At 46.8% G+C, this 21,769-nt stretch overlaps 1 protein-coding gene across 1 annotated transcript in view; it reads right to left on the reverse strand.

The window, feature by feature from the left end:
• The window catches only part of EXD3 (exonuclease 3'-5' domain containing 3), a 2,419,489-nt gene extending 2,400,106 nt beyond the window's left edge, over positions 1-19,383 (reverse strand). Inside the window, exon 1 of the mRNA XM_086921181.1 lies at positions 19,265-19,383. The gene's annotated coding sequence lies outside the window, so the exon portion shown is untranslated. The remainder of the gene's footprint in view (positions 1-19,264) is intronic.
• Between the last annotated feature and the right edge of the window lie 2,386 nt (positions 19,384-21,769).

The raw sequence follows: 21,769 nt of genomic DNA on the forward strand, positions 1-21,769 counted from the left end.
GATGAAGGAGCGCATCATGTCCGAGGCCCGCAGGAAACAACCATTGACATTCCGAGAGCGACCTGTGGCGCTGTATCAGGACCTGTCTGCCATCACATTGCAGAAGCGCAGGTCCTTCAAGATTGCAACCGACTTCCTGCGCGAGCAGGAGACACCGTACTCCTGGGGTCACCCCTTTCGCCTGATATTCCGTTGGAATGGGGTGCTGCACCAGCTGCGCTCCTTGCAGGATGTTTGCGGCGTCTTGGGGCTCACAGCTACTGAAGAGGATGGAGCAACACCGACCTGGAGGCGCTCGGATAGGAGAGGACGACGGCGGTCGGCGAGAAGGAGATCGGCGGCGAGCGCTGGGCAGCCTGACTCGCCCACCATCAGAGCGGACATGGCCAGTGCCCTGAGGGAAGCGGCCAGGGACTCTGCCGCCTCGAACGGTGTGGCCTTGACGGCCTAAACTCACTCCGGGGGGAGATGGACATAGCTTCTACAGTGCCAGGTTCGGGGGTCAGGGGGAGGGTCAGGGGGGGAACGGGGGAAGCGAGTGGCCGGATGTCCACTTTTGATATTTTCTGCAGACTTGTCCGTTTTGGGACTTGACTGGGACAATGGGTTGTTTGTGTTTGTGTTCGAGTTGGACTTTGGCTAGTTGCCATTGGTTCGTTTGGGTTGGGAGGGAACCGTCCGATGTCTCCTGTGTCCGCGCTTGGTCCATTTTTGCCTGTCCTGCGCTGCTGCCCTGCGCCCCTCCCCCTCCGGCTGCCTGCCCACGACATAGCGTCTCCGGACTCTGGGAGATATGTCGTCCCTGAAAGTGGTGACCCTTAATGTTAAGGGTCTGAATAACCCCGTAAAGCGCAGGGCGATTTTGTCTCTACTGGAGGGGACACAAGCTGATATATGCCTTCTGCAGGAAACCCATTTGCTGTCCCGTGACAGCCATAGAATGCGCTCCGCCAGGTTTCCCACCCAGTTTTTTTCCTCTGCTGCGTCCAAGACTGCGGGGAGGCTATTCTGCTAGCGAGCTCCTTCAAGGGGGAGGTGTTGTATAAATTTGCTGAACAGAAGGGGAGGCTTTTGGCATACCGCCTCCGCTTGGGTGGCACGTCGTTTACTATTGGCTCCTTATATAGTCCGAATGACCATCAAGAACGCTTTTTAGATTCGGTACTGGTGGAGATCACTGCCTCCCCCGATCGTCATGTTATCCTAGGGGGTGACTTAAATATAGTCTTCGATTCTGCATTAGATAGGTCAGCGCAGCGATTCCCGCAGAGTGGGGAACTCTCCCAGTCCGGGAAGGCCCGAATCACCGACATGGATTTGCATGACCTTTGAAGCACCCTACAGTTAGGGATTACTCCTATTATTCGCATGCGCACCGGACCTACGCACGGTTGGACTAATTTTTGGTTAGTGGACCGATGCGTGCCGCTGCTACGGCAGCGGACATTGGGGTCCTGACACTGTCTGATCATGCGCCAGTCGTGGGTACGTTTGCGTGGCCGGCGACCTCCCCCTCTCGAGGGGTGTGGCGCCTTAGGGACACTCTTCTGCACAAAAAAACAGTTGTAAAACATATTGAGGAGGCAATACGGGACTACCAGGCACACAATAGTAACTCAGACACCTCACTGGCGACACAGTGGGCGGCGCTGAAGGCGGTCCTCAGAGGAGAATTCATCTCCATCTCCTCGGCGGAAAACAGGGAACGGCAGCGGAAGAGGAAGGAGCTGACTTCCCAGGTCCGGGAGCTAGAGCAGGTCCACCGCCGTACGGGTGCCCCAAGGGTTTGGAGGCAGTTGAAGGCTGCCAGGAAGCTCCTGTCGGCGCTGGACATGGACAGGGCGGAATACGCAGCGCTGCGTCTGAAACATGCATTTTACACAGGGGGGGATAGGTGTGGCAAACTCTTGGCACACAGGCTCCGGGTCGCGCAACAGCGTAATGTAGTGAAGGAACTCTTGGGTACAGACGGGGTGGCTGTTTCTGGTGATGCGGCGGTCGCAGAGACTTTTTGTAGTTTCTATGAGGCGCTGTACGCCGGGGAGCCCCCCTCGTCGCGGGAAGCCGTGGAATATCTGGAGTCAGTGACCCTTCCGGCGCTAGACCCCGCTCAGGCGGAATATCTTGAGCGCGATATCCGCGTTGAGGAGGTGATCTCCGCGATAGCCAGACTTAAACACGGGAAAGCCCCGGGCCCAGACGGTTACACGTCCCTGTTTTACAAAACCTTTTGGCCGGTTGTGGCCCCTATCCTCACCCGGCTGTTTAATTCCTTCTCCGAATCAGGAGCTCTCCTGAGAGCGACGGTCTCAGTGATCCCGAAGCCTGGGAAGGATCGGGCCTTATGTGGCTCATATAGGCCCATCTCACTCCTGAATGTCGACCTCAAGTTGTACACGGGGATTCTGGCATCCAGGCTGGCCCTGCACCTCCCGGGTCTGGTCGAGGCCGACCAGGCTGGCTTTGTGCCTGGCAGACAGACTGTCGGCAATACTAAGCGAGTGACGCACGTTCTGGAGAAGGCTTCGCGGATCCCGGGTGAGCGGATGCTGCTGGCGGTGGATGCCGAGAAAGCCTTCGACAGGGTACACTGGCCTTACCTCGAGCAGGTGCTCAAGAAACTGGGCATCGGTGGTAAATTCTGCTCAATGGTTTTCAATTGTTACAGGAACCCCTCAGCGACGGTGAGGGTCAATGGGTGCAGCTCCTGTAGTTTTGCAATTGAGCGCGGCACTAGACAGGGATGCCCACTTTCCCCACTCCTCTTTGCTCTTTACATGGAGCCGTTTGCCCAGAGGATCCGCCAGGACCCGGATGCAATCGGGGTCAAGATGGGGCAGTATGTTCACACGGTCAGTCTTTATGCGGAAGATATCCTGCGGACCCTGGACGATCCCAGGAGGTCCCTTCCCGACTGCATCCGCGAGCTGGATGCCTTTTCTCGAGTGGCTGGTTTCAAAATGAACATGGGCAAGTCTGTGGCTCTAGATGTGTCTTTAGCTGCGGATACTAGACGAGACCTCCAGCGGCTCTTTCCCATGCAGTGGTCATCTTCCCTGGTGCCATACCTGGGGATTCTGCTGGCGCCGACGTTGCCAGAGATGGTAACGGCTAACTACACCTCTCTTAGTAAGAAAATCAAGGAGGAGCTTGGCCGCTGGAGCAAGGGCCTGTTGTCTTGGCTTGGCAGGATTGCTGCGGTTAAGATGACGGTTCTGCCCCAAATCCTATACCTCTTTCGAGCCTTGCCGCTCCAGCCTCCAGTGGGTTGGATCAGGCAGACGCAAGCTGACATCGCACGCTTTGTCTGGCAGGGCCGCAGGCCGCGGATGAAGAGGGTGCTCTCCACGCTTGCCCCGGAAGCAGGGGGCCTTGGTATTCCGGATCTCCGGAAATATTTTCAGGCGGCGCAGCTACGCTACCTTGTGGAGTGGAGCAGGTGGGAGTCCGATAAGCACTGGCTCTTTCAGGACCAGGGGGTGGCAGGGCGTACCCTCCAGGAAGTTCCATTCTTGCGCCGAGTTCACCGCCCCCCCAACCTTTACGCCTCCTTTGTCACGCGGGTTCCCCTGAGGGTGTGGGACACAGTTTGCGAGGCTCGGGAACTTACCACATTCCCCTCGCAATTTACGCCCATAGCGAGTAATCCTGATTTCACCCCGGGGATGGAGCCGGGCGCTTTCTCCCATTGGAGGGCGGCGGGCTGTCGGGCTCTCTTTCAGATTTATGGTTCGGAGGGGGTGGTCCCCTTTCAGCATCTTCAACAGGAGTTCCAACTGCCGGAGTCGGATAGACTGCGATATATGCAGGTCCGGCACTGGGCGCTTCAACCCCAGGTGCGGGACACAGCTGATCGTCAGATAACACCATACGAGCGGTGGCTGGTGACCCGCGCCTCCGATGCTAAACTGATCACTGATCTCTACAAGTTCTTACAGCCCCCTCCGGTTCACTACTACAATCCGGGCAGGGAACGATGGCACAGGGAATTAGGCAGGACACTTAGCCATAAGGAGTGGGACCAGATTGCACACCGTGCGAGACACTCAGCATATCACACTGGCCTCACTGAGACATTCACCAAGGTGTCCACGTACTGGTATTACACCCCTGAGAGACTGCACGAGATGAACAGGCATATCGAGAAGGAGTGCTGGAGAGGCTGTGGTCAGGTGGGGACCCTTTCACATATTCTTTGGGATTTTCCCTTGTTGGCTGCGTATTGGAAGGAGGTTCTTGATGAGGTTGATATGCATTTTGGAATCGAATTGCCGTGCTTTCCAGCGTATGTTTTGCTGGGCCTTCCTAATGGCCTGATGTATCCGCTGAAGTCCCGCAGGGGCAGGCAAATCGCGATAGCGCTGGGCTCAGCTGTTCAGAACATCCTAATCCACTGGCGCACCACCACGGTCCCCTCCATCACTGGCTGGTTGCACAGGCTCTGGCATGTGCTGGGTATGGAAAAATTGTCACTCACGGTAGCGGGGGAGATAGACCAATTTGATGAGCTGTGGCAATCCTTTCGTGCACTTTTAACTACGGAATTTAGGGAACTCACCTGTCCGAGGTACCTCAGGCTTCTAAGGTTGACGCCACCGGTGATTCCAGCAGACTAAGAGGGATAGCGGGGCTGGGTTCATGGAGGGGGGGGGGGGTGCGGTGGGGGGGCAGGTCGTGTTATCAGCGGTACATTGGACGGGGGGGTGGGGGGGGGGGAGTTGGGGTAAGTTGGGGTGTTTGGGGGGGGGGGGTTTAGGGGATGGTGGGTTGGGTTTCCTGGCGTTACTGTTTATTATTCCTTGCTCAGACTGATGGTGTTGACTATGCCCAAATTGAAGGTGTTGCTTACATTTAGCTCTTTGCAATTGCTGTTGCCTCCTTTTCCACAGCGGACTGGTCCACCGTCACACTTGTGGTATCATGCTCATTCCCTTCACTTTAATGTATGTAACCCTAACCTCCTGTTCCCTCTCCCTATGTTTTTGTCTTAATAAAATGCTTTAAACCTAAAAATACTTGAGTGTAATGGTTTAACAGCTGAGTTAAAAAAGTGCAAATTTGGTATGAACTCTTTGACCTATTTAGGACATGAAGTGGGTGAAAAAAGCATTTTCCCAAAAAAGAAGTTGGTTGAGGCAATTGAAAATGCTCCTATTCTCTGTTCTAAAGATGATCCTAGGTCATTTCTAAGAATGGTTGAGTTTTACTGTAAATTCGTGAAGGGTTTTGCTGACAAAACTTTTAATCTTAGACAATTACTTAGATTAAAAGCGGAGTTTGTCTGGAATGATATATTACAAAATGACTTCGATAATATAAGAAAATAAATTGTTAATGCATTTCCCCTCCCGGCATTCGACCACACCCTGCACAACATAATCACTACTGATGCTAGTGGTAAAGGATTAGGTGCTGTTTTTTCACAGTCTGGCAGGGATGGATTCGAAGTCACAATTGCTTTTGCATCCAGATCTTTAACCACTCTTGAGGGGAAGTTCTCAGTTATTGAGAGAGAGATGCTAGCCGTTGTGTGGGGTATCGGAAAGTTTAGACAGTTTGTCTGGGGCACTAGATTCACCTTGCGGACAGATCACAAGCCCCTACTAAAAATTCTTACCTCAGAAGGGATGTTGAAGGCCACTCCGAGACTTGCACGAATGAGTCTTAAGTTACTGGGATATACGTATGATGTTGAATATCTTCCTGGCAAAAAGAACATAGTTGCAGATTATTTAAGTCGTTCTCCCTTACCTGGTTGTGATGATTCTTATGATTCTTTTGAGTCTAATGAGGTGCCGTTATCCACGAGGACAATGACCCGAGATTAGTGGCTATTTATAAAAAAAGACTGGGAGGTGTGCAGTAATAATGATGAGATCTTAAACTCTGTCCTTAACTTTGTCATTAGTGGATGGCCACATAAATCAAATTTGAAGGAGGAGCTGAGACCATTTTGGGAAATCAAGGCTGAGCTTTGTATAGATGATGCTGACCACCTGTGTAGAGGTGAGAGTTATTGTTCCTTGTTCTTTGAGAGGTAAAATTCTATCCATCAATCATGAAGGTCACCTGGGTATCATGAAATTGAAATCAAGAGTAAAATTATCGTATTGGTGGCCTGGATTGGATAAGGAGGTTGAGAGATTTATCCAAGAGTGTGATACTTGTGCTAATGCTGATAAGTCCTTGCGTGTATTTAAACCGAATCTTAGATTTAGACATATTACTATTTATCCGTGGGAGGATTTAAGTATGGATTGGTTGGGTCCAGTTGAAAATTGTGAAGGCAGTATTAAACATATCCTAGTTGTGATTGACAATTACTCCAGATGGCCTTAAAGTTGAGATAACTGAGAAGTTTGATGCTAAAGTTGTTGTTGCTTTTCTTCGCAAGTTGTTTCTGCAAGAAGGTGTTCCGAGGAACATTTTAACTGATAATGGTCCACAATTTAGATCTGAGTTTTTTTTTAAGTTCTTGGATAGGAACGGTATTACCCCTAAAAAGACACCTGTCTACCATCCTGCGGGTAACGGCATTGTTGAGAGATTCAACAGGGTAATCATGGGGAGCATCCAAGCCTCTATTCGTGCTGATAAGGATTGGGAAAAGGAATTACTAGAAACCATTTGGGCCTATAGAATCACTCCCACTAGTACCAGTTACAGCCCTTTCAGGATCCTTAGAGGTAGGGAGCCATTTACTAAGGACAATGTCGCTTGGAATTCCAAGAATATTTGTGGGAAGTGGTCTCCTGCTTTAGTCCGTTCAAGACTAAGGAAGATTCAAGATTCACACATTAGCGATTTTGGTAGGAAAAATGTCACTAAAGAGGCTGAGCTCAAAGTTGGGGATTGGGTCAGAATTAAACTTGACACCAAGGTTAAGAAAGGTCAAAGTACATTTTCTAATCCTTTGCAAGTTGTGGAGTTATACTGGAAGTCTGCTAGGTTGAGTGACAACCAAGTTTGGCATCATAATAGGTTGGCAAAATGTAAAGGGAACTTCTCTTGTCCCAAGGCTAACACCGAACCTGACCCCTCTTTTGAATGGATGTGGGATGAAGTTATGCAGGGAATTATTGCTGGGAAGGAAATTGTTAGAGCTTCTACTAGAGATATGTCGGAGTCTTCTCCGCAGTGGTCTGGTTCGTCTCCTTCTCAGTTGCCGTCTTCCAATTTGCCCACACTGATGCACTCTTCATCTGCTAGCAACCAGAATACCACACGCACTGGTAGGCAAATTAAGGTCCCCGCTCGTTTTAGGAGCTATGTGATGTAACTTATTTTTGTCTTTGTAGTGTTTGCTCTTCTTTCAGTTTTGGTTATGGAAGAGGGGGGGTGTGGGTTATGTTGGTTACTCTTACTTTGTTTGCCTCATTGCAATGTTATTTTGCATGGTTATTTTGCAATGTTATTTTGCATAGTTATTTATTATGAAGTTTTAATGCTCTTTTGTTTTTCCGTTAATGTAAAGGGGGAAGATGTGGTGTTGTGCTCGTGGTGCATTCTCTGGATGCCATAGTATCAGATGATGCACCACATCCACAATCCAGAATGTAGGGAAAACATCTGTTAGAGTACGGTACGTGACTGGAAAGGACGGACCTGCTTGCTTCCCAATAAACTCCTCATTTTGATACTAATACCGGATTTCTCGTTCTAAGGCTCCATCCTGGGATGGGCATTGCTGCACAGCTTGGGGGTGGACAACACGCAGGACGCGGTGGTACTCATGGTGCCTCCCCGCAAACTCCCCGCCCGTGTCCACTTTGAAGGCTTCCCTACCCCTATGCTGCTGGCACGTGCAGCTGGTGTTGCTCTCTCCCCTGCTGGCACCCAGAGAGAAGCAGCTGGTTGATCGGATCCAGTTGCGACGGCTGCGTGTGGCAGCTAGGAATGGGGCACGGTCATGGGCAGAGCCGGGGATGAGAGAGCGGCTCCTCCATTCTCAGCCACACACCATCTCCCGGGAGCCCCGCAACCGCACGCGCACAGCCTCCGCCTGGGGATGCTGCTGCGTGCATGGGAAGAAGCAGGCAGCAGCGCCCTAACGCATCCCACCCAGGGCAGGTTCAGTCGGGGAAGCAGGCAGCATTGCCAGCACCGGCGGCCACAGCTGGTGGAAGGCTTTCGTTTTCCTGGTGCTGCGTCTGTAGCAGAGGCAGTCTTGCTTCCTCCCGAGCACAGCCAGCAGCAGTACTAGCGAGCGACGGAGACAGGCTGCACATAAAAAGGTTCTGGTTCAAGTAGGTGCTAACACTGGAGGGAGATTGCCGGCAAGCAGCCCAATGCTATTGTAAACAAGCTGTCACATGGAAAGACAAGCATTGGAAATGCAATAGGTCTCGTGTTTGCTTGTGTTAGAGCCAGGGCTCGAGTCGAGGTACCAAGCAGGTGGACGACGTCCCCCCACTTATTTCACCAGGAGCTCGATAACTGGAGCAAATGGAGCCACACATTAACTCTTTGGCCTCTCTAGGGCGAGATTTGTGCCCATTCAGAAAGCTGCTCACGCGCCGACTTCTCTGATGCAATAGCATCTAAGGGGTGAGCGAGGGGAGGCAATGAGTCTGATGGTGCAAGCCACCTCTCGTGACGTCACTTCCTGTCGTGGCGTCAGCGTCCCCCCACTTCTTTTTTTAGGACTTGTGCCCTGGTTAGAGCTATTGGCGCTGTAAATGAAGCACAGGACAAGTTTACTTTGGCGATGCTTTTTCTCGTAGTTTCAGATATTATGTTTGAAATAACCGATATATATCAGTCCATAGAGTCCTGCAGGTGTTTAGACTGTTTGGTACTTACTCTAGGTACACTATTAACTGGGCAAAATCTCTTATGTTCTTGCTGGCCGGTGAAATCCCACAGCGACTAATGGAAAATGCTCCCCTGCAAATTAGGTCTCGATTTACATACCTTGGAATGCATATTTCCGCAAATGAGGCAGACTTTCTGGTGGACAATGTTGACCCACAGATACAGAGGCTATGAGACGACGTGTACCACTGGAGGAAATTACCTGCGTCGCTGATGGTGATGGCTGTCCTCTTTAAAATGAGGTCACTGCTCAGGCTACTATACGTACTGCAAAATACCCCCGACGTGGTACCGCAGAGGGTATTCAGAGACAAACCGTAAGGTGCGCAAACTCCTCTGGGATGGCGGTAGCGCCAGAATAGCCCTGGGGAAGCTTCAGAGGGGCGTGTATGAGGGGGGGACTGGCCGTTCCATATATCATCAAGTACTATTGGGCTTCACAGCTAATTGTAGTCAATGATTGGACCTTTGGAGATCTTGGTGACCCCGCATTTTGAGCATATCACTGGGCAATGGGGACTAGGGGATACATGGCAGCCTTGTAACGAGGGCACATAAATAAGCTTCTACCTACACCAACGCAAACAGTTATTCAAGTTTGGAAAGAGGCAACAACTCACGTTGGGTGGAAGGGTAAGTTATCAGGGAGGACGCCACTGTGGGTCAGTGATCAACTGCAGGAAGTAAGGGCCCTAGGGATATTTGTAATGAGTGGGAATTGTTGGGGATTGAGAAACTAGAGGATGTATGGAGAGGCCAGAAACCGCTCACTTTTTGGGAACTCCAATAGGGAGTATGACTTGGCGGACAAAGAGCAATATAAATAAATACAATACAGACATGCACTACGTCAGCATATAAGGGAGGGTGGCACACTCCCAGATTACTCACCCCAGGAAGATAGATTGCTGATGTACCCAGTGGAGACCAAGGCCACCCCCGGACATATAAAAAGCTGCTATACAACTCCCCTATTCTGATAGACCCTCTTCGGGAGTCCTGGGAGACGGATTTGGGGTTACATGAGGATGAGGACTGGTAAGAGGCAGTTCAGAGCCCTAGGGAAGTAGCAATTAGGGCCCGATTCCGCCTGGTGCAATTTCGCATATTGCAGTGATGGTATGCCTCCAGACCACTAATGCATAAACTGGAATATGGGTTGTCCAAGTTGTGTGTTAGGGAATGTGGAGAAATTGGTACCTTTTTAGGTCTCGACTATTCTATCCCACAGGGATAAATAGACGAGAGTATAGTAGTTGAAATAAACTCTTTGACCAAGCGTGTGATCTATTGAAGCGTGACGCTTTGCCAGCGCGCGCTTGGCCTCACTCACACCCCATATGCTTGTTCCCTCCCTCTCACTAGCTCCCCCGCCCCCCCACTCCCATCCGACTTGCAAGTAAGCCTCGCACACCACCAGGCTCTTGAAGCGCGACGCTTCGCCAGCGCGCACTTGGCCTCACTCACACCCCGCTCTGCATACTGTTCACGGAATTCTGCCTAGTTTTATTTCATCATTGCTGCTGCATTGGAAGCATACATGCACTTTCACTTTGACCGGCTGCACACTGTTCAGAGAATCCTGCTTAGTTTTATTTCATCATTGCTGCCGCATTGGAAGTATACGTGCACTTTCACTTTGACGGACGCTTTTTTTTTTTTAAACCTCGTCGCACTGTTGTTGGTTGTTGGATTTTCAAACTGAACAAACGCTGCACACGGTTCACAGAATCCTGCTTAGTTTTATTTCATCATTGCGGCCGCATTAGAAGAATAAATGCCTTTCTTTTATTTTCATCAGTTTGGGGTATTTTTTGCTTGGTTGCGTTTTAAGCACTTCCCACAACTGAACAAGTTTTGCTTTATTTGATGAACATTGTTCATGTTATCCAGTCGTGTGAGACGCGCGTAGCCTCGCACCCATTTGCTCCCAAGGAATCACTTCCGCCCCACTTCAAAAACCACCATTTGTTGCACGCATCAGACCCGCCACAGCAAGAGCTTCAGACTTCAAAGGAATGCTCTCCCCTGCCCCCCTCTGCGCAATGCCAGTTATCTCCCTCCCGGATCCTAATCGGCGAGAAACCCTGTGCTCTACTACCATTGCACTGGGGCTGACATGACTGTCTGACCCACACACCACCCAGGTGTCCCGTCTATCTTGGTTAGCTGCAGCGCCTGCCGCTTCCTATCCTGCTTTATGCCACTGCGTTTTTTTTTTAGTGCTTACACATTCCTAATGGCACCTCTGGGTGCCTCTCCTCGCTTCAGCCCCCACTCCAGCCTCGGAGCGTGCGTGTATTTCCAATGCTTAGGTAACATCCTCGGGCAGCAGCTGCTTGTTTTCTTTACCGAGTACGTTCTTCCTGTGTGTGGGGTGGGCTTTCGATTCAGGATATTTATTTTTTTGCTGTTTTTCTCCTCAAGAATATACATTTGTTTTTACGTGGGGCCGATTTTTGCATTTTAAGGCATATAAACATAACAAGCGGGAGGCAGAAACAATTTAAGGAGACCCCAATTACTGGAAACTGCTAAGAGCAGCACTTCCTACTGCACCGCCTGACCCACCAATTCACCCGCCCAAAATCCAGAACTTCACCTTCAACCCAGATAGATAGAAACATTCCAAAGAAGCGCCCCAGATAGGGAACGCCGTGCAACCGCGTCATTGGTTTCACTTTCAGACATGCAGGTCACTGATGTTCTATTGCAAAAGGTTCCATAGTATGGCGTGGTATAGGTATGTATATAGTGCATACTACCCCTTATGCAGCGCTGAAGTGGTTAGCGGATGGGTAGCATGCCACTCTCTCTCTCACTCCACACAGCACTCTCTGTCTCCATCAACACCACACTTTCACTATGTCCATTCCCAAATCACTTTCTATCTCTCATAGTCGCCACATTAATCACTCTCTCGCTCTCTCAAACCCACTAACAGCCTCATTCTATATCACAATTACCACATAACTCTCTCTCAATTGCCAAATCACACTCTCTCAGTTGCCAAATCACTCAATATAAATAGCCAACTCTCTCATGCCCACTACAAACCGCACTCTTGCTCATAGTCCATACATCAGTCTCACTCTACCACAATGCATGACTCTTGCTCACCCTCCATACATCACTATCTCTCTCACTCCAAAACACTCTATAAAAAAATCATACCTCAAGATTTTCAGAACTCACACTCTCTCTATATATCTCTATACAACACAACCTCTGTCTCTCAATGTCACTCATTCACGCCATCTCTCGCAATATCTCTATATATCCCTCACCACCTCTAGCTCTCTGTACATCTCTTTACCTCAACACCTCTCTCTAGCTTACAAAAACACAAACACACTCCTACTCTCACACACACACAAACACCACCTCGCTAACACACACCCACCATCACACACACACACACACACAACCCATCGCTCACACACACACACACCCCCCTCGCTCACACACACCCCCCCTCACACACACACACCCCCCTTTGATCCCACCCACACACAAACACTAGCACACACCAACATAGCACACACCACAATATTAGTCAACAGTCTAGCACACATCATTGTGGTCGCCATGGAACACTATGTGCCTTTTTTTTCCATTTAATTCTGCATGTTGGCAACAAAAAGCGTTCACAACATGTATGTAACAAGCAGAATCACTTCACAAATAAAGACACGTTTTGAACAGTGAAAAATTAAAGGATTTTTTTCACGTATTATTCTTCATGTGACATACACAGTTTTTGTATTGAACCCGTTAGGGAGTTTCAGCAAAAGAAAAACAACACAGAGGTGGAGTGGAGGTCGAAGACAAAATTTACAACTTTATTATAAACAAAAGCTCACTCTATCTATCTATCACATCACCACAGCATCACTCAGCACCACCACAGCATCACTATGCCCTACCACAGCATCACTGAATGCCACAGCATTACGGCATTATGTGTCGCCACCACAACATCACTCAGTGCCACCACAGCATCAAGCTGTGCAACCATTCAACAACAACTGTTTCAAATATGTTCTATGAATGTTTCAAGCTTTATTACAAATGTCACAAAAAGATGTTAATTTTTCACTTCTGTTCTTGGATTTTCGTCACAATAAAATACACTTAACATAAACTTCACAAAAGTTATTTACAAAACTTTAAGCTATTGCCATTATAAATTTCAAAAACTTTTATTTAAGTATTAATTATTTAAAAAAAAATAAAAGCCATTGTTATTTGTAACATCAATACATCTAAGTCACGTAAATACAACACATATTGCATTACAAATGCTATAGGGGTCATATTTGCAAAAGTTATAACTATTGGCATTGTAAATGACAGCTATTAATTTAGCTATTTTCAAAAACAACACATAAATAAAAAAATTGTCATTTACAATACAAATAGCTCAAACTTTCCTAATGCGAGACCTATTGCATTGCAAATGCTTGTTTCATATTCCGTGGGAGTATAAATTTGTGCAGGAATATTGGAAAGCAGTGGAGAAACTCATGCAAAAAGTCACCGGGTTAAACATTCCAACTGACCCACGCTGGATGCTTTTGTGCGTACCAGGGGAAGAGAAATGCCCAAAATACACCACTATTTGGATGAAAGTAGCTGCAATGGTGGCAGAACGAAATACAGCCCAAAAATGGGGGGGGGCAAGACAAAGACTGGAAGTGTGCATGTGGAAATCCGACATGAATTGGGGCGCCAGGGCGGAGAAAGTGATTTATAAAGCCAGAGGCTGTCCATACAAATGGGGTAAAATCTGGGGACAGTGGCAGAAATACCTTGGGTAATAGGTAGCATAAAGGGAGGATAGTGGAGTCTACTCCAGATTAGACTAGAACACTTAAGAGAGTTCATTAGGGACTCGACACAAAGGTAAGGACAGCAGGTACACTGTTGTTAACAGTTTAATACTATACGTAAATACCTTGAATATGATGACTGTATATTATTCTGAGCTGAATAAAATTATTTTACAAAAAATAAAAAAATAGTGGGCCTGAAGAAGGTGGTGCCCAATCTCCGACCACCTCCCTTGGCCACACACATAGAAGTGATGCTCATTAGGTTGCGTGTGCGCTGCTCTGCGAGACATTTAGTAAGGGCTTTAAACTTTGGAACGTGTGCTTTTGTTTTCTTCACCCGCTATTGGCCTTTGTATGCGTCTTTCTAAGACAGCACACAATTGGCCAAAGGTGGGTGCATATCCCGCCTTCTCTCTGCCCTGGCCTAGGGTCCGCGGGAGCGAGCGCAGCTTTCCTCCCTCGTCATGGGTCATTAAGCACAGCGTGCACTTTCAGCTCCAAACGCGGTCACTTTCGCGTACCGCGCTCGTTTTATTTATTTATTTACTAGAGCGCCGTAATGCCTTTCTGAGTAATGGGGTAGCCCAAAAGGTACAGGACCTGGGTATCAAACGGTATTAACAAACAGTGGTCCAAGACCTCTATAATTTGGAAAACTGCATTAATCAGTAAACAATCATTGATTATACAAATTTAGGAGCATGTACACATTAATCAGCTCTATCCAGTGTATGCATATATTCATAACAAACATAAAAAAGGCAACAGCATCAACATCAGACCAAGAGCAATATTTTTAATCCAGTGTCTCTGGGTCCAACAAGCCATATAGGGCCAGATGTAGGAGCCCTAATACCGGTCGGTGAATCGGTAAATACCAAATGTTAACGATTCGGTAATTCAAAATTAAAAATTAGCTCTATCTCCCTCCTTCTAATTTACCGATTCATAAATACCAAATCGGTAAAATTCGGTATTTATGAGTCGGTAAATTAGAGTTACCTACATCTAGCCCATAGTTCCTGGCTATAAATCAATACGAATCATTTTTATACACAGAGCGTTTTGATGAGACCCCATTGTTCTTTGTTTTATAGGATTGGAAATTATCCATTTTACGTGGGAATTATCACCACATTTACGCCTCTAAGGGTAAGCAATTTAGATACTTCTGGGCATTACCTTTAGACATACATGCCCGGCAACAGCCTAAATTAATATTCATCTCCCTTGTAGGGTCATCTATAATCCCTGGTTGCCCCGGTTCTATTGTCCTGATGAAGACTCGCATGGCCCAGGCATAAATGACCGCAAGGCCCTAAGACGAGTCGAAACGTTGACGCTCTGTATATAAGAAAACTCGGACCACCTTGCTTTCTATATTGATGTGCAAATATTAATGATATATATTTGTCTTGAGAAACTTATGAGAAAGATCGTTTAATTAATCTAGCGGCCAGGTTGTACAGGACGGATGAATGTGGATCAGTTACTGTTTTGTATAACTAATTTGAATATTTTATGTCACTACTTCTTGAATCTCTTTTTTCTCTCTAATCACTACACACATCTTACTGCACCCCTTTGCTAAGTTGCATGCTCCGTTCGGGGCAACCAATGATTCGTATTGATTTATAGCCAGGAACTATGTGGCTTGTTTGAACCAGGGACAATGGATTAAAAATATTGCTCTTGTTCTGATGTTGATGCTGTTGCCTTTTTTATGTTTCTTATGAATATATGCATACACTGGATAGAGCCGATTAATGTGTACATGCTCCTACATTTGTATAATCAATGATTGTTTACCGATTAATTCAGTTTTCCAAATTATAGAGGTCTTAGACCACTGTTTGTTAATACCGTAATGCCTTTCTGCACAGAACACCCCTCCCACCTCCCAAACATTAACCAGAGCGATGCAGAAGCTGGTCTAGTGCTTGTGCCCTGTTCATGACATTCTGGTTATCAACAGTATCAAGGAACTGTCTAAAGGGGAATACACGACGTAGAACTCCCTAGTGCCCTACAGCCTAACCCTTTTATAATACTAATGGCAATTTACTGCTGTGTGACATTGAAAGTAACTTTGCCATCGGGAAAATTAAAGGTTCCGATCGCAGAACAGTAGGGAAACACTTTGTGCACTGCTGGTCAGAATCAAGAGCCCGATCTTTAAAGAATTACTATGAAAGAGTTATGGTCAAATAACTCTTTGAACAGAAAGCAGTGCCGACGCAAGGCCCTCATGCTTTGCAACTGCATAGAGACCTTAGTATAGGGAAAAGAGGCCATGACAACGGGGCTTTGCCAGCTCAAGATAAGAGGAGCCAAGGCAGCTTGCACTGTCACAGAGCACAGCTGAAGAGGTCGGCGCCACCATGCAGATTGGAACTGGGAACAGACCACAGGACTTTGGCAGCGAGAGGTGTGAGGAGCTGTGGCAGTGCACAATGTCAACGCGTGCAGCTGAAGAGATCTGGATGGACACGCATAAGGAGACGTGCAAAGAGAAGCGGTGCATACACACGGTTCCCTGCTGTGCATGGACGGAGGAGAAACAAAATTGATTACAGTGTACATGTACCCGTTTTCAATGGTCTTCTTCTGCCAGTGTTAACTGGTAGCCTTCTTAATGTAATGCAGTTACTGTTGGTTTCAGTGGTGTCTCCTGCCATTGGTTGGCTACTTCCTCTTCTGCCATTGGTTCGGTATTTCCTCTTGCAGCAAGGCTGAAGACATCACAGAACTGTGAAAGTGGCAGCTATATTGCAGTGACTAATCCTAATGTTTCTTGTAGATATTCCTGGTTATCAGGGTAGGATACCTGCGTTTTTAGGTCAAGCCTAGAGCAGCGCATGCGCTGCTTGCTCGACTTTTATTAAGGGGGTTATCAAAGTGTTACCAGAGTCTTTTGCTAGCCTCAAGCTGGCGGTAACGCGCATGCATGCGTGCAGCCGCCATCTGTCTTTTCTCCGTCTCGAGTAATTAAGTGCATCTTGATCGCAATCACTTTTGGCGCCCGCGCGGCCAATGCTTTTCACGCGCCTGTTTATTTTAGAATTCTGTTACTGTCCTAGACCGGTTTTTATTTTAGTTTTCTTCCTTCTAACTTAGTCTTTCAATGACCTTTTCACTATGGAGTCTGTTGTTCATGTTTATTTTTACCCACTTTCCTTTATAATTGTATATTTTTCTAATTTGGTCCTCTTTCAGGATTTAGATCTCTTATTTTTTATTTTTGCCCTGTTGGCTCCATTTTAGCTAATTAGAACTGGCTGAGCACAATGCCACATTTATTCTCATCCCGATACACTTGTGACTTCTATCCTCCGCTCGCGTTGCAGGAGGAGACTTGTACCCGAGCCTCAACACCATTCGCCAATGCGATCACCTGACATTTATTTATAGTAATTTGTTTTCGTCTACCTGATCATAGATGCTATTTGCCAATGGCGTCACCTGCTATCTATTTAAAGCCCCTCTTATTTCGCTCTCTTAACTTGAGGAGCCACTGTTTCGCTAACGGCTATCCTGCTGATCTCCGACACATATATTCCCGTTATCAGGTGAGCAGATTTTTGGACCGCTTTGCGTGACCGCTCACCACGATCCTCCCAAGTTAAAGGTTCACTCTTTCTTTGCTTTCCCTTTCACAGACTTTGGAGCATTTTGTTTACAACAGTGTCCGCTGCGTTACTTTTATGGGATTCGGCTATATTCGCCCAACTGGCTGCTATGCTGCCGATATTAACCGCTCTATCTAGGTAAGACGCCTGCTTACTAGAGCACGCATTTTTTCATTTCAACCTTGTTTTATTTGCTCACTGTTCATGCCGGAATTTTAATTATAGCGTTTTACTGGATGCGTCGAGTCACTTATCACTATTCACCCTATAAATCACTCTAGGTCATTCAAAGCTCGCTTCTTATTGACGAAGTGAATGTCAGACACATACCTGAAAGTGGGTTTTGAAGACAAAAGTGCAACAAGTCATTCAATTAGGCCATGATAGGAATTAATGTCGCTTTCAATAGGCGTACTGACAACAATGATGGTAGAGGGAGCAGCTGACTGCACATCACGTGCCCCTCAGCCAACTCGAGCGTCTCTACCCAATCGAAGGCCACAATGCAACCCCCGAAACTTCCAGCCAATAAATAGTTAAAAGGAGCACTTCAGCATATGCCATCCAGAGTTCCACACCCAAAATCAGGCCATCATACTTTTTCCATCAGTAATAGATTGTTTCTCCCTATCCGATTATTGGCTTTGATTGCTATAATTACAGAACAAAAGATCCTACATTGTCTTTAATAATGCATTAAGAGTAATATCTTTGTAAAGCAGTACAGGTTGCGGCTGTGATTCTCAAATACAACCATGTCAACATACTGAACAAGTCAACCTAGTTGACACATTCCAATCTGGATTCAGACCTGGACACATTACAGAATCGGTCATACTACACATCATGGACGATGCATAAAAAGCAAGCAGTGGCATAGCCAATAGGTCTCGCTTTTGGGAGCTTATAAGTATTTAGTTATGCAGCACAATATCCTTGGTGCAACATCAGCTGTTGCATGGCTAAACACTTATAAGGTCCCAAAGGTGAGACCTATTGGCTATGCCAATGCTTCTTGTAGTTGCAAAGTGTCATTTTCTTTATATTTTGTTTTTGTCTCCTCCATGGCAAATGTATTTTCTGAGTACTCAGGGGAATTTGAGTACTAGTTAGGAACAAGCATTGGCATAGCCAATAGGTCTTACTTTTGGGATCTTATAAGTATTAATTATGCAGCACAATATTCTTGGTGCAACATCAACTGTTGCATGGCTAAACACTTATAATGTCCCAAAGGCGAGACCTATTGGCTAAGCCAACGCTTGTTTTTTCTTTCAAACGTATGTACTTGCTCTGAGACTAAAGCATTGGGGCGGAGCTTGCTTGTTGCCTCGCCACTTCTCTCCTGCCCAACTATGTTTATAATTGAACACTGCCGAATACTAGCCCACGCCACTTGAACTGAGAGTGCAAAGCGAATGGCGGGAATTTCTTAAAACGTCAAAACCAATACTCTTCTCCCAGTATACTACTATTATGTTTATTTAAATAAAAAAAATCCCAACATCGGTATTTTTATCAGAGTGCATAACTCCATGAAATTCTCTCATTTGTAATAACTTGGAGAAGAGACGTAAGGCTAAGGTGCGCTGAAGACTGAACCACTTAGGTGTGGTACTGAAGGAACCGTGCCTTCAAGCGTGAACCTCTCCAACCCATCACCAAGTAACTGTGAAGGTCAGTTTAATAATTTCGAGCGCCTTGCAAACTATTCCGAGAAGCTAGGAGTTAAAACTTATCAGTTGCTAATATTTTTGCCAGCACTTCCTTAGGTCCTGCCGACTCTGCCCGGCGTGATTTCTATCACTGCACGATGCCTGCCATGCGGAACGGGGAGGGGTGGGGATGTACATATTATAAGGAGCCAGTGTGTCACCGAGTCGTGCACAGCAATATGCGCAGTGTGGAACGTCTTCCAGAGGACCCGAATCAGGAACTCCCCGGGATCCTCCATGCCTTATTGCTCCTTACCCCCGCCTCACTCACCTGTCTAAACCGGAAATCAGCGGGCCGCTAACTGACATATACACGCCACTTCCTACTTCTCACAGATTGCTTCCACTGCAGTTAGCGTGTTGAACACGCGGAAGTTAGATTGCTTTACTGAACCTATGGGCCTTATGAACACAGAAGAAGGACAAGGCTCGCTTGTCCAAACCGTCAATAATATATTTTAAATAGATTCTCAATTTTCAGATGATTCCTTAAAATGAAACTTTAAGGTCGGACCTGCCTGGAATCAAGTACTCGTAGGTATTATTCAGAAATCAAATGAGAGCACATTGTTCTTAAAATATGTACGTCAAGTAATTAACATATTTTGAAATACTATTTATGCTAATTAGATTATTAACAGTCGGATACATTATATTAAAAAAGCACATTACTTAATATTTTACTTTATTAGAAACATATTACCACAATTTGACCAATCTGTTTTCCAAGATGGTCGTCAAATCGCTCTGTCATTTAACTGCGCAGTCTAGTTTCTAAAATATGTGGCGTATGAGAGACACTTCAGGGACACCATGGAAACCGAAAATACATGAGGCACTTCCCTAGCGGCGAGGAGAGGTGACGGAAGATAAGCAAAATGTTTACTTCAACGAAAGTGAAAGTGTCAAACGTTTAGTTCTGTTTTAGTTGCATGCGAAATCCACTATTGCGTAAGTAAATAGTTTATCCCGTAATAATGATTCAAGTAACGAATTACAGCAGCATATCATCCAACGTCTAATTTGTTCTATCACCCACGTTCTCTCTCTGTTCTTTACATCATGCAGAACTCTCACTACCTTACAGGTTTCACACACGGACCGATGTCTTACCCACAAGCCCACAACACATGTCCCCATGTTATTATAGACACAATAAAATAAAAAAACATACATATATAAATAGTGCACTAAAACAGACGCTCAGATCATACATGTATAAACTCCAAATCCTATACATTTGTATAATATGAAACTCCGAAAAACGATAATAATTTCCATGCCCTCTATATGTTACGGTGCCCATAATCTTCCAACCATTTAAGTGGTTTCCTTACACTTTTTCCAATAATATAATATAATCCACATTTGTAAAGCGCAAACAATCACCCGTAAGGGTCTCCAGGCGCAGGGGCCGTCAGGAAGATAAAGCAAGCTATTGCCCAGAGTCACATGGTGCTGGGCTAACCTGCCGCCGGAGCCGGGGATCGAACCGTGATCCCCAGATTCCAGCGTCAGTCGCCCTGGCTGCGGCACCACACCTCTCAATGTCCCTGTAAAGTTGGTGGGCACTAGGCCCGCATACTAGGACAATGACCACACTGACATAGTTATGTATGGTGCAGAACTGGCCTCTGGCACGTGCGTCTGGCCCCTTTTATTGACAGGGTTGTAGCGGTAATTCCGTTCTCCTACAGAACTGTGCATAGAGACCTGGAACCTCGGTGAATTAGGATGGCCCAAAACTCACCTCAGTACCCAAAATCCCCTTACCGAGCTAGCTACAGTGTCTCATTGGTCATAACAAACTCCCAATGTTTAGACAAACCAGAACATGAACTTGAAATACCTCAGGTATCGTGGAACACATGAACACTCTTTCGTTATATAATCATTTCAAAACCAGAACTTGGAGTAAATGAGGACACGTGCATATTTAAAATACTTATTTACTAATGGCCCGGAAATGGAGAAATCTTGATGGAGAGAGAATGAAGTCTTTCCTACAACAGTCTCCGCCGCTAAAGGAGCAGGGCGCCAATGTCGATGCCCTTTGCGGACATCTCCACCACAAATTGGGGAGAGCCATTGAGTTGGTGGCACCCCTTCGTAGGGTGAAGAAGGTGGATAGGGGAGTTGGGGCCCCTTGGTATAATGACTCCCTACGTGACATGAAACGTGGGGTGAGGAGGAAAGAACGTGCGTGGCGGAAGGAATATGACGCCACTGCTAGGAAAGACTACACGTCTTCCCTGGCGTCCTACAAATCAGCCATTCAAACCAGAAAGGCGGTCTTTTTCGAGGAGAGAATAGTGGCAGCTAGGAATCCACAGAAGGAAATCTTTCGGGTTCTGTCAGAACTCAGGACAAACAAGGAGCAAAGCACTGAGTTCACCCAACAAGATTGTCAGAAGTTCCAGGACTTCTTTGTGAGTAAGATCTCCGACATTCTGGGAGAAATCGCTGCAACTATAACCCTCGATTGTCCTAGCCCACCTGGTTATATTGTTCCGCCAGTTCTCACTCCGTTAGCCGAGTTCCCTTTCATTATACAGCAGGAACTGACCAAGATCACGGACCGAGTTAAATCCGGTTCATTGGTGGATCCATGCCCGCCTGAAGTATTCAAGCTAGCACTTCCGGGCATGGAAGAAGAAGTCTTGCACTTACTGAATACTTCTCTCCACACAGGACAGGTCCCTTTAGCATTTAAGGAGGCTCGATTGATCCCTTTGTTGAAAAAACCTGGTTCGGACACTAAGTGTCTAAAGAACTT

This window comes from Lissotriton vulgaris, chromosome 5 (genome assembly GCF_964263255.1).
Source record: "Lissotriton vulgaris chromosome 5, aLisVul1.2, whole genome shotgun sequence".
NCBI classification, from domain to species: domain Eukaryota; kingdom Metazoa; phylum Chordata; class Amphibia; order Caudata; family Salamandridae; genus Lissotriton; species Lissotriton vulgaris.